The sequence below is a fragment of the Aquarana catesbeiana genome, linkage group LG03, assembly GCF_042186555.1.
Source record: "Aquarana catesbeiana isolate 2022-GZ linkage group LG03, ASM4218655v1, whole genome shotgun sequence".
In the NCBI taxonomy this organism is placed as follows: domain Eukaryota; kingdom Metazoa; phylum Chordata; class Amphibia; order Anura; family Ranidae; genus Aquarana; species Aquarana catesbeiana.
Genome location: NC_133326.1, coordinates 532800366 through 532810117, shown reverse-complemented (window position 1 = coordinate 532810117; position 9752 = coordinate 532800366).

Sequence of the window (9752 nt, the reverse complement as noted above, 5' to 3'; positions counted from 1 at the left end):
AGGCTAAATGTCTCAGTTACATTGGTGGTCAGTGTAAATCTTACCATTACTTCGGAGCTTGGTGTACAATCCTTTCATTTACACTAGTGGCCAGTGTGAAGGTCCCCCTTACATTGCGGTCAGTGTAAATCCTGTCTTACATTGGTGGCCAGTGTAGAAACTCCATCAGGAAAGAAAAATAAACTTGCATTTGTGGTCAGTTTTGAATCCTCCCTTACTTTGGTGGTCCATGTAGAAGCCCACTTTAAATTGGTGGCGAGTATAAATCCCCCCTTACATTGGTGGTCAGTGTAGATATCCCCTCTATCATGGTTGTTGATTTAAAATCCCCCATTATATTGGTTGTCAGTGTAAATTCTTCACTACATTGGTGATCAGGGTATATTTACACCAGTAACAAACAAATGGCCCCTGCCCCCACCTATAACTGGCCTTCACAGCAAGGAGTGCATGGAAGGGCTATCACATGAAAGACAAAAACAGAACATTTCATAGCTCAGTTCACCAACCAGTCTGCCAACTGACCAAATTTACCTGTCCAACAGTCTGTGTTAAAAACAGGGGTTTAGTTAGAACGCATTTGCAAATGCATGCATAAGCTGCAAGACCTCTTCACGGCACCCTGTGTATGCTTGCAGTCCTAACGCTACTGAAATTATAAGCGTCTCCACAATGGAAGCACATGCATTAAATAGATAGATGAGGGGCAGGTGGGCCTGGAGGCAGCTCAATCCCCCTTAAAGGAATAAGAGCACACTGGACACCCAGCAAGAGCACAATGGCAGCAAAGGTGTACAGTGTGTCCCCGCACCATATTTACACCAGTAACAAACAAATGGCCCCTGCCCCACCTATAACTGGCCTTCACAGCAAGGAGCACATGGAAGGGCTATCACATGAAAAACAAAAACAGAACATTCAATAGCTCAACTCACCAACCAGTCTGCCAACTGACCAAATTAACCTGTCCAACAGCCTGCGTTAAAAACAGGGGTTTAGTTAGCACGCATTTGCAAACGCATGCATAAGCTGTAAGGTCTCTTAATGGCACCCTGTGTATGCTTGCAGTCCTAACGCTACTGAATTTATAAGCGTCTTCACAATGGAAGCACATGCATTAAATAGATAGATGAGGGGCAGGTGGGCCTGGAGGCAGCCCAATCCCCCTGCTCTTTGCTGTAAAGGCCAGTTAGAGGTGGGGCAGGGGCCATTTGTTTGTTACTGGTGTAAATATGGTCCAGGGACACACTGTACATCTTTGCTGCCATTGTGCTCTTGCTGGGTGTTCAGTGTGCTCCTGTTCCTTTAAGGGGGATTGAGCTGCCTCCAGGCCCACCTGCCCCTCATCTATCCATTTAATGCATGTTCTTCCATTGTGGAAACGCTTATAAATTCAGTAGCGTTAGGACTGCAAGCATACACAGGGTGCCGTGAAGAGGCCTTGCAGCTTATGCATACATTTGCAAATACATGCTAACTAAACCCCTGTTTTTAATGCAGACTGTTGGACAGGTTAATTTGGTCAATTGGCAGACTGGTTGGTGAGTTGAGCTATGGAATGTTCTGTTTTTGTCTATCAGTGTATATTTCCCTTTACATTGGTGGTAAGTGCAGAACTTCCCTTACACTGGTGGTCAGTGTAAATCCCTCTTTACATTGGTGGTCAGTGTAAATCTCCCCTAACATTGGTGGTTGGTGTAGAATTGTCACCTTACATTTGGGTCAGTGCAAATCTTCTTGACAATGGTTGTCAGTGTAAATTCCCCCTTACATGGAGGTCATTATATATTCCCCCTTACACTGGTGGTTGGTGTAAATGCTCCTATTACATTGGTGTCAGTGTAGAAATCCATCTTTATATTGGTGGGTGGCGTAAAATCCCCCTTTACATGTTGGTCAGTGCAAATTCCCCCTCACGTTGGTGGTCAATGTAAATCCCCCCTCGCGTTGGTGGTCATTGTAAATTCCCCATTACATTGGTATTCAGTGTAGAATCCACTACTATATACTATTACTATATACTACTAATTCAGAATTAGCCACAGTGTACTGCCTCCTGACTAATCCCACCCCCCCACCCCCCAGCATTGTCACTGGTCCCAGGAGTCGATCCCTAAGAGTTTTCTGTCTATTTATGGGTCCCCTCACCTTCTCAGTCCATGGTGTGCAGGCAGTGAGGAAATGATGTGCCGTAACCTCTAGCAACCAATCAATGAGCAGTAATAATGTGCAGTAACCTCTAGCAACCAATTAGTGAGTGGTAAGGATGTCCAGTAACCCCTGGCAACCAATCAGTGAGCAGTTGTGATGTACAGTAATCTCTAGCAAATAATCAGTGAGCCATAATGTGACCGCTCACAGTTAGTGAGCGGTAATGATACACTGTAACCTCTGACCTTTGTAAGTATATTTTTGACATTTATACTTTTTAAAGCAGTATTAAACCCCCCAAAAAAGTTTATTATATTGCAGCTTACCAATTCTTACATGTGATTGCTGCATTAATTTTCTTTTTTTAGACTTTCGTTCCTTTATTTACACCTGGTAATCCAGCCAACACGTTTATTGTTTTTCAACAGAACAAGCTATTCTTCAAATGTAATAGTTAGAGGGTTGAGACATACCATTTACCATCCACATGGGTGCTTACAATGATCAGCTTTTATTTATTCATGTAAAATCTTTATCCAAAAAATAAAAATGTTGTTGTAACTGCTTGTGTACCTGCAGTGTGAGTTGGAGTTTGGTTTAAGTTTGTTAGTGTATCTAAACATATGCTAGTACATCTGACACTCCCCACCCCCAGACTGGCAATGCTGCTATCCAAAAGTGACCCCTGTGCTCCTTCATACAAAATGGGAGCACTCTAATACAGGAGGTGTGTTACTGGCCAGATCACCATGTGAAAAAAGCCTATTATATAAATGAATGCAGCCACCATCTCTAATGATTGGAAAGCTGCAATATGTAACATTTTTTGGTTTTAGGTTTAATACAGCCTTAAACTTTTTTAAGGCAATCATCAAAGCTTTGCACCCTCTTCGTTGTTTACAACCCACCACTCCCAAAGCAGCTCACCCCCCCCAGCATGCAGGGGAGCCATGCCCATTAATGAGCTCCTTGATGTGCGGCTCCCAGGACACCTAGGCACTCTCTAGCATATAGGGGTTCTTCTACCCCACAGCAGCTGTCAAATGTGGATAAAAGAACTACAAGTCCCATCTTCCGTAGAATATGAGTAATCAGCAGTGCTATTTTTCAGCTGGAACTTGGTGGAACTCAGTTCCACCACCTCTGGCCCTCCTCTTCCCACTCACCACTATCACTTGTAATCAGAGGAGTCCAGCTTCTGTGTTTACAAGTGACAGCTAGGCTGGGGACAAGGGAGATGCAGGTTCCCAGGGTGCAGTGCGGATGCCAACACCCCCACTGAATGATCTACCTGCAAGTGAGAGAGGCGGAGCCACCTACAGTGTGTGGGGAGGTACTAGAGAAGAAGAGGGGTGAAAGTGAGATATGGATTGAGGATGTAGAGGTAGGCAGCTGTGGAAGAAGGCTGAATGCTGCACTCTGTGTGTAGCATAGCCCTGAAATCTGCACTCTGTGTGCAGTGCACCCCTGAATTCTGCATTCTGTGTGCAGTGCACCCCTGAACTCTGCACTATGTATGTAGCGCACCCCCAAACTCTGCATGTAGCGCAACTCTGCACTTTATGTGTAACCCCCCAGAACTCTGCACTCTATACTGACTGTGTACTGTACTATGCACGCTGACTTTGTGGTGTTGCACCGATTCCCAAAAGTAGTTCCTGCACTACTTTTGGCGACTTCGGGGGCAATTTCAATAGACATCTGTGCATGAACCCACACAGATGTCTCTTAAATCGCCCCCAGAGTCGGACTGAAATGCCGGTTTGAAATTGTGCGAGTTCAGCTGAACTTGCATGATTTCAAACTTGCATTCAATGTGAACCTAGGCTCAAAGTTGAACTCTAGGCACAAAACGTTTATGTATATATATTCCTTTTGCTGCCTCCAGCAGTAATATCGGCAATGCAGTTGCATATATATATATATATATATATATCTATCACACACACACTGTATATGTTCTTTTTCAATTGTTCATTTTTGGTTATGTCGCCGCCTTGTGGTCTATGTTTTGGTTACATGTATTATCTGTAATTCTTCCCTCTTTGTATGATTTCATTACCTCTTTGACCACTTTCTCACGGGGTGGATCTAGGGTTGCCACCTCATCCCTTTAAACCCGAACACATATGAATTACACAGGTTCTGAGGCTAATTTAATGCAGATAAGGCACCAAGAGAGTTTAATTGCCACCTTAATCAGCCACAGAACCTGTGTAATTAATATGTGTTTGGGTTTAAAGGGATAAGGTGGCAACCCTAGGCGGATCCATTTGAGTGGAATCCACCTGCACAGCAGGGGATCTCTCCGCTGATCCCCGCTGAGCAGGTGGATGACAGGTCCTGTCTGCTCCGCTATGCAGAGTGGACAAGGACAGAGCCCGCTCTCCTCTATGGGGCGGTTAGATGGAAACGGACTGCATGTCTGTTATCATCCAAAAAGACCCACTGGACGGATGGCGAACGTATTGCCATATAAATAAATGAATGTGGTCCTAACTCAAAACAATTGTGTAACAATATAGTGTGAAGTTGTGACGAGCTATTCACATATAGCATCAAATAACAAACAAAAGGTGACAACCTAAATATATTATTGAATAAAGTCCATAACTGTAATCCATTCAGTGAAATAATAGTCCAAAAAAATACTCAACATTTTTTGGACAATAGTCCAAAAATCTCAAACATTAAAGTGCATGTGTAAAAAATATATTGTAGTGACATACCTCCCAACATTTTGAGATGGGAATGAGGGACACCTACTAACAAACGTATGTAGGTATAGGACACGCCCCTGCCACACCCCCTTAAAGGAGAATTAACCCAAAAAAAAAGAAGGTTAATTAAATCCACAAGGACTTTTTTTTTACCACTACTATTCCTTAATATTGGCTTTTAAAAATGTACAAATGCAGCGATTTAGAAATTGAATGAAAGGTTTAGCACTGGGAAAAACACTTTTAAAAAGATACAAAGTGCATTTTCTATACAACTATATGGATCAGGCCAAAATGAGGGACAAATGAGGGTGAAAGAGGGACAGGGGGACATTGCTCCAAATCAGAGACAGTCCCTCGTAATCAGGGACCGTTGGGAGCTATGTAGCGATTGATAGTAGAAGTGTGGAAATCAGGTGCAGAAGAAAACATCAACTCTTAAACATTGTGGTCACATTTGTTTCCACATCCAAAATCCACTAGAAGTTCGCCCCAGCCGCTCAACTTAAACAAAGACCACAGCGGGTCTAACAGCGCTTTTGGTAAATAAATCTTTGATGGCAGATCACCTTCCAATCTCCACTCCTCTCTTCTCCTTAGAGCACCAAACCAGGAATAAGGTGTATAGGCAGCTATTGGGGATAATAAGTATACAGAGCTCTCCCACGGTACTATATACTCTCCTCCATTCAAGGGCCATATAAGACAAAAGGAGTTCTCCATAAAAGGTAATTTATTAAAAAAGTAGTAACTTAAATGCAAGACAAGAACAATCAGCATCAATAAAACTCAAAACTTCCGGGCTCGACTGCGACCAGAAGTGACGTCACTCGTCTCCTCCCGTCAGGGCCAGATTAAGAACATCATGGGCCTGGTTCTGAGGATTTTGGTGGGGCTTTTTATTAAATAAAAAAATGCAAACTTTTTTTGTTATAACAAATGAAAATAAAGAGAGAGAAAAAGAAAGAAAGAAAGAAAGAAAGAAAGAAAGAAAGAAAGAAAGAAAGAAAGAAAGAAAGAAAGAAAGAAAGAAAGAAAGAAAGAAAGAAAGAAAGAAAGAAAGAAAGAAAGACAGATGAGGGGTAAGGGAAGGAGGATGAGAGAGAGAAAGGATGCCCAATGAGCATGCGTGGGAGTGACAGCAATGCAGCCCAGCCAAGGCAAGTGACCCCTAAGGCACAGAACCTGGAAAGAAGACCGGGTGAAGATGGAAACGACCGGGACCCGCCGGATTGATCACAGCGCATCGCTGTAGGGCTCAGTCTGACAGAAAAGTGTACCCTAATGTGCTAATATGCTGTGCATACTAGTACATTATGACCCTTTGACAGTGCCCAAGTGCATAGTTGCCAACATTTCAAAAATATTTTCAGGGACACTTTTTTTACCAGTGGTTTTTCAGTGGTATATTTAGAGTAGCTGACATCCCCTATGTTCCTCTATACATAACAATAGTAATCACACAATTAAATGGGTACTAATAATGGGCAGAACAAATATGAGGACTAAGAATATTTCCTTTAGTTGAACTAAAAAAAGTGTGCCCATTCTAGAGCTGGTAACATTGTGGATATTCAATATAATTATGTGCAGGTGAGGGAGAGGAGGGTATAACAGTGGGCAATATGTACAGGAGATAAGTGTGTAGTGTACGACAGTGGGCAGTATGCACAGCAGAGGGGTGTGGAGGGTATGTCAGTGGGCAGTATGTACATTAGAGGAGTATGGAGGTTATGCCAGTGGGCAGTATGTACAAGAGAGGAGTGTGGAGGGTATGATGGGGCAGTATGTACAGGAGAGGAGTGTGGCGGGTATGACAGTGGGTGGTTTGTACAGGAGAGGAGAGTGTGGTGGATATGACAGCCGGCACTATGTACAGTAGAGAAGTGTATAACAATGGGCACTATGTAGAGGAGAGAAGTGTGTAGGGCATGACAGTGAGCAGTATGTACAGGAGAGGAGTGTGAAGGGTATGACAGAGGGCACTGTGTACAGGAGAGGAGTGTGGAGGGTATGACAAGTGAGCACTATGTATAGGAGAGAAGTGTGGAGGGTATGACAGTGAGCAGTATGCACAAGAGAGGAGTGTGGAGGGTATGACAATGAGCAGTATGTACAGGAGAGGAGTGTGGAGGGTATGACAGCGGGCCGTATGTACAGCAGAGGAATGTGAAGGGTATGACAAGTGAGCAGTATGTACAGGAGTGGAGGGTATGACAGCGGGCACTATGTACTATGGGTAATGATCTAGACAGGGGTGTTGGCGCTGTCCGGCTATATGCACATAAAGGTATATAAAAAACTACTCAGATAAATAAAGCAGAAGTACTTGTGAAAGAGGTGATGCGTGTAAACAATACGTAACAGGGCTAGGGTGTATTAAATGCAAACAATACCCTAGGCAGATAATAATACTAATAAAGTGCTACGTGCTCCTGAAAGTGAAAAATGTGCCTTAGTTCCAATTAATCAAATGTCCATATGTGTGTAAAAGAATATACCACTAATGCAAAGTGTGTAAAATACAACCAGTCTCCCTGGCATAAAAATGCAGTAAAGTGCAAAGTGCTCCTGAACAAATGTGTCTTAACCTCAATGCATCAAATACCATAAAAATAAATAAAAATAAAAAATAAAAAATGTACCCGCAGGTGAATAAACAATAGTGGCAATCAAAACAGAAATTTTGCAAATCAAGCACACAATTTGTGGCATAAAAATGGAAAAAATAATAATTTAGAAGATATCCCCAACAAGTGTGCATAAAAATATATAGAAAGGTATATAAATGTCCAAAGTTCAAAATCCCAAAAAATGTGTCCTTATAGTGAAAAAACAGTGATCTCAGCTTTAACTGATGTAGTCCCCGTCCTCCACCGCACACCCACTCGTGCTTGCACTCACCGGACTACCTCACCCCTGCAGGGGTAAAGGCATATGTGGAAAAATCCCACGATGGCGAATCCAGGGGGGGGGGGGGGTTTCCTCCGTTGAAGGGTGTTATGTCCTTAGTAATATCCCCGGTAACGAACATCCATGTAAAGTGAGGAAGAAGGAAACTTCATAGCGTAACTCCACAAAAATTATATGAATTTTATTGATAAAAGTCCATGACAAACGTGCTCTCTCCACGCTGCCTTGCTTTACGCCCACCAATTAGAACGGAGAACCTCTGACCAATCAGTACTGATTTATTTATTTTTATGGTATTTGATGCATTGAGGTTAAGACACATTTGTTCAGGAGCACTTTGCACTTTACTGCATTTTTATGCCAGGGAGACTGGTTGTATTTTACACACTTTGCATTAGTGGTATATTCTTTTACACACATATGGACATTTGATTAATTGGAACTTATGCTGGCCATACACTATACAGAAAATCGGCCGAACCCATTTTCGAAAAACGAACGTTCGACCGTGACCGCAAACGATCGTGCCATCATATAATGACCGATAATCTGTTCAGTGGACATGAATAAATAATTTTGTGTTCGTTTTTTTACATATACCTAGTGCAGGCAGTTTCGGACGGGAAACACATTAACCTTGCAATTTATCGTACGTTCGGCAGAAATTTTCCAAACATGCCGTTCGTTTTTTTTCCACAAAAACGTCACAAACGATTATCGATTTGTACCCACTAACTTGCCGAAAAACGAACGAAGTGTCCATACGAACGATTTTTCGGCCGATTTTTCGTATAGTGTATGGCCAGCATAAGGCACATTTTTCACTTTCAGGAGCACGTAGCACTTTATTAGTATTATTATCTGCCTAGGGTATTGTTTGCATTTAATACACCCTAGCCCTGTTACGTATTGTTTACACGCATCACCTCTTTCACAAGTACTTCTGCTTTATTTATCTGAGTAGTTTTTTTATATACCTTTATGTGCATATAGCCGGACAGCGCCAACACCCCTGTCTAGATCATTACCCATTTTTTGGATATCACCTTGGTGATATTCATTTGCAGGGGGGCAGCAGTCCCTTCTCTTCCTAAGCGCGGAATTACTGCCATACATACTATGTACTATGCACTATGTATAAGAGAGAAGTGTGGAGGGTATGACAGTGAGCAGTATGCACAGCAGAGGAGTGTTGAGGGTATGACAGTAATCAGTATGTACAGGAGAGGATTGTGGGGGGGTATGACCGTGGGCAGTATGTACAGGTAGAGGAGTGTGGAGGGTATGACAGTGGGCACTATGTACAGGTGAGAAGGATGAAGGAATCTGGGAAGGAAAAATGTAAAGGTTTGTGGAAGGATGTTTAGGGGCTGCGTAGTGGTTAAGCGGGCCATACATGGATTGAAATTAAGTCAATTAGGAAAAGACCAGCCATAGTTGATCTATGTATGGGCTAGCTGGTTGTACACAAGTCAATCTATTAATCGACTTGAGTAAAACCAGCCTGTCAGGTTTTTCCCAAAACAATCAGTGCTGCCAGCTATGGTTAGCAACACCAATCATTGTATTGTGTGGGTAGGGAAGGTTCCCCACTGGCAGAACACAATAACACTGCGGGAGTGATTCCCCCATCCACAGGTCAGCAGGTGAGAAGGTGTGTGGGGACAGGCTGGGGTAGAGAGGTCTGTCAGCAGGGGGTTGTGAGGTGGTTATGGAGGGATATCAATCAGCGGGTGGGGAGAGTAACTGGGAGTGATATCTTTTGGAGTAGAGTCTGTCATCTGCAGGTTGGGAAATGGTCACCTGTGATATAAGTTGAAGGGAGGTGGCTAACATGGGAAGTGGCTGGGGAGTGACCTGGTTGGTGGTGAGTGTGAAATGGATGATGTGTTTCAAGTTTTTTTCACATTTGCTGTAATACTGCCCTCCGAAAAGTGATCTGTGGTGGATTGCTTTTTAACGAGTGGT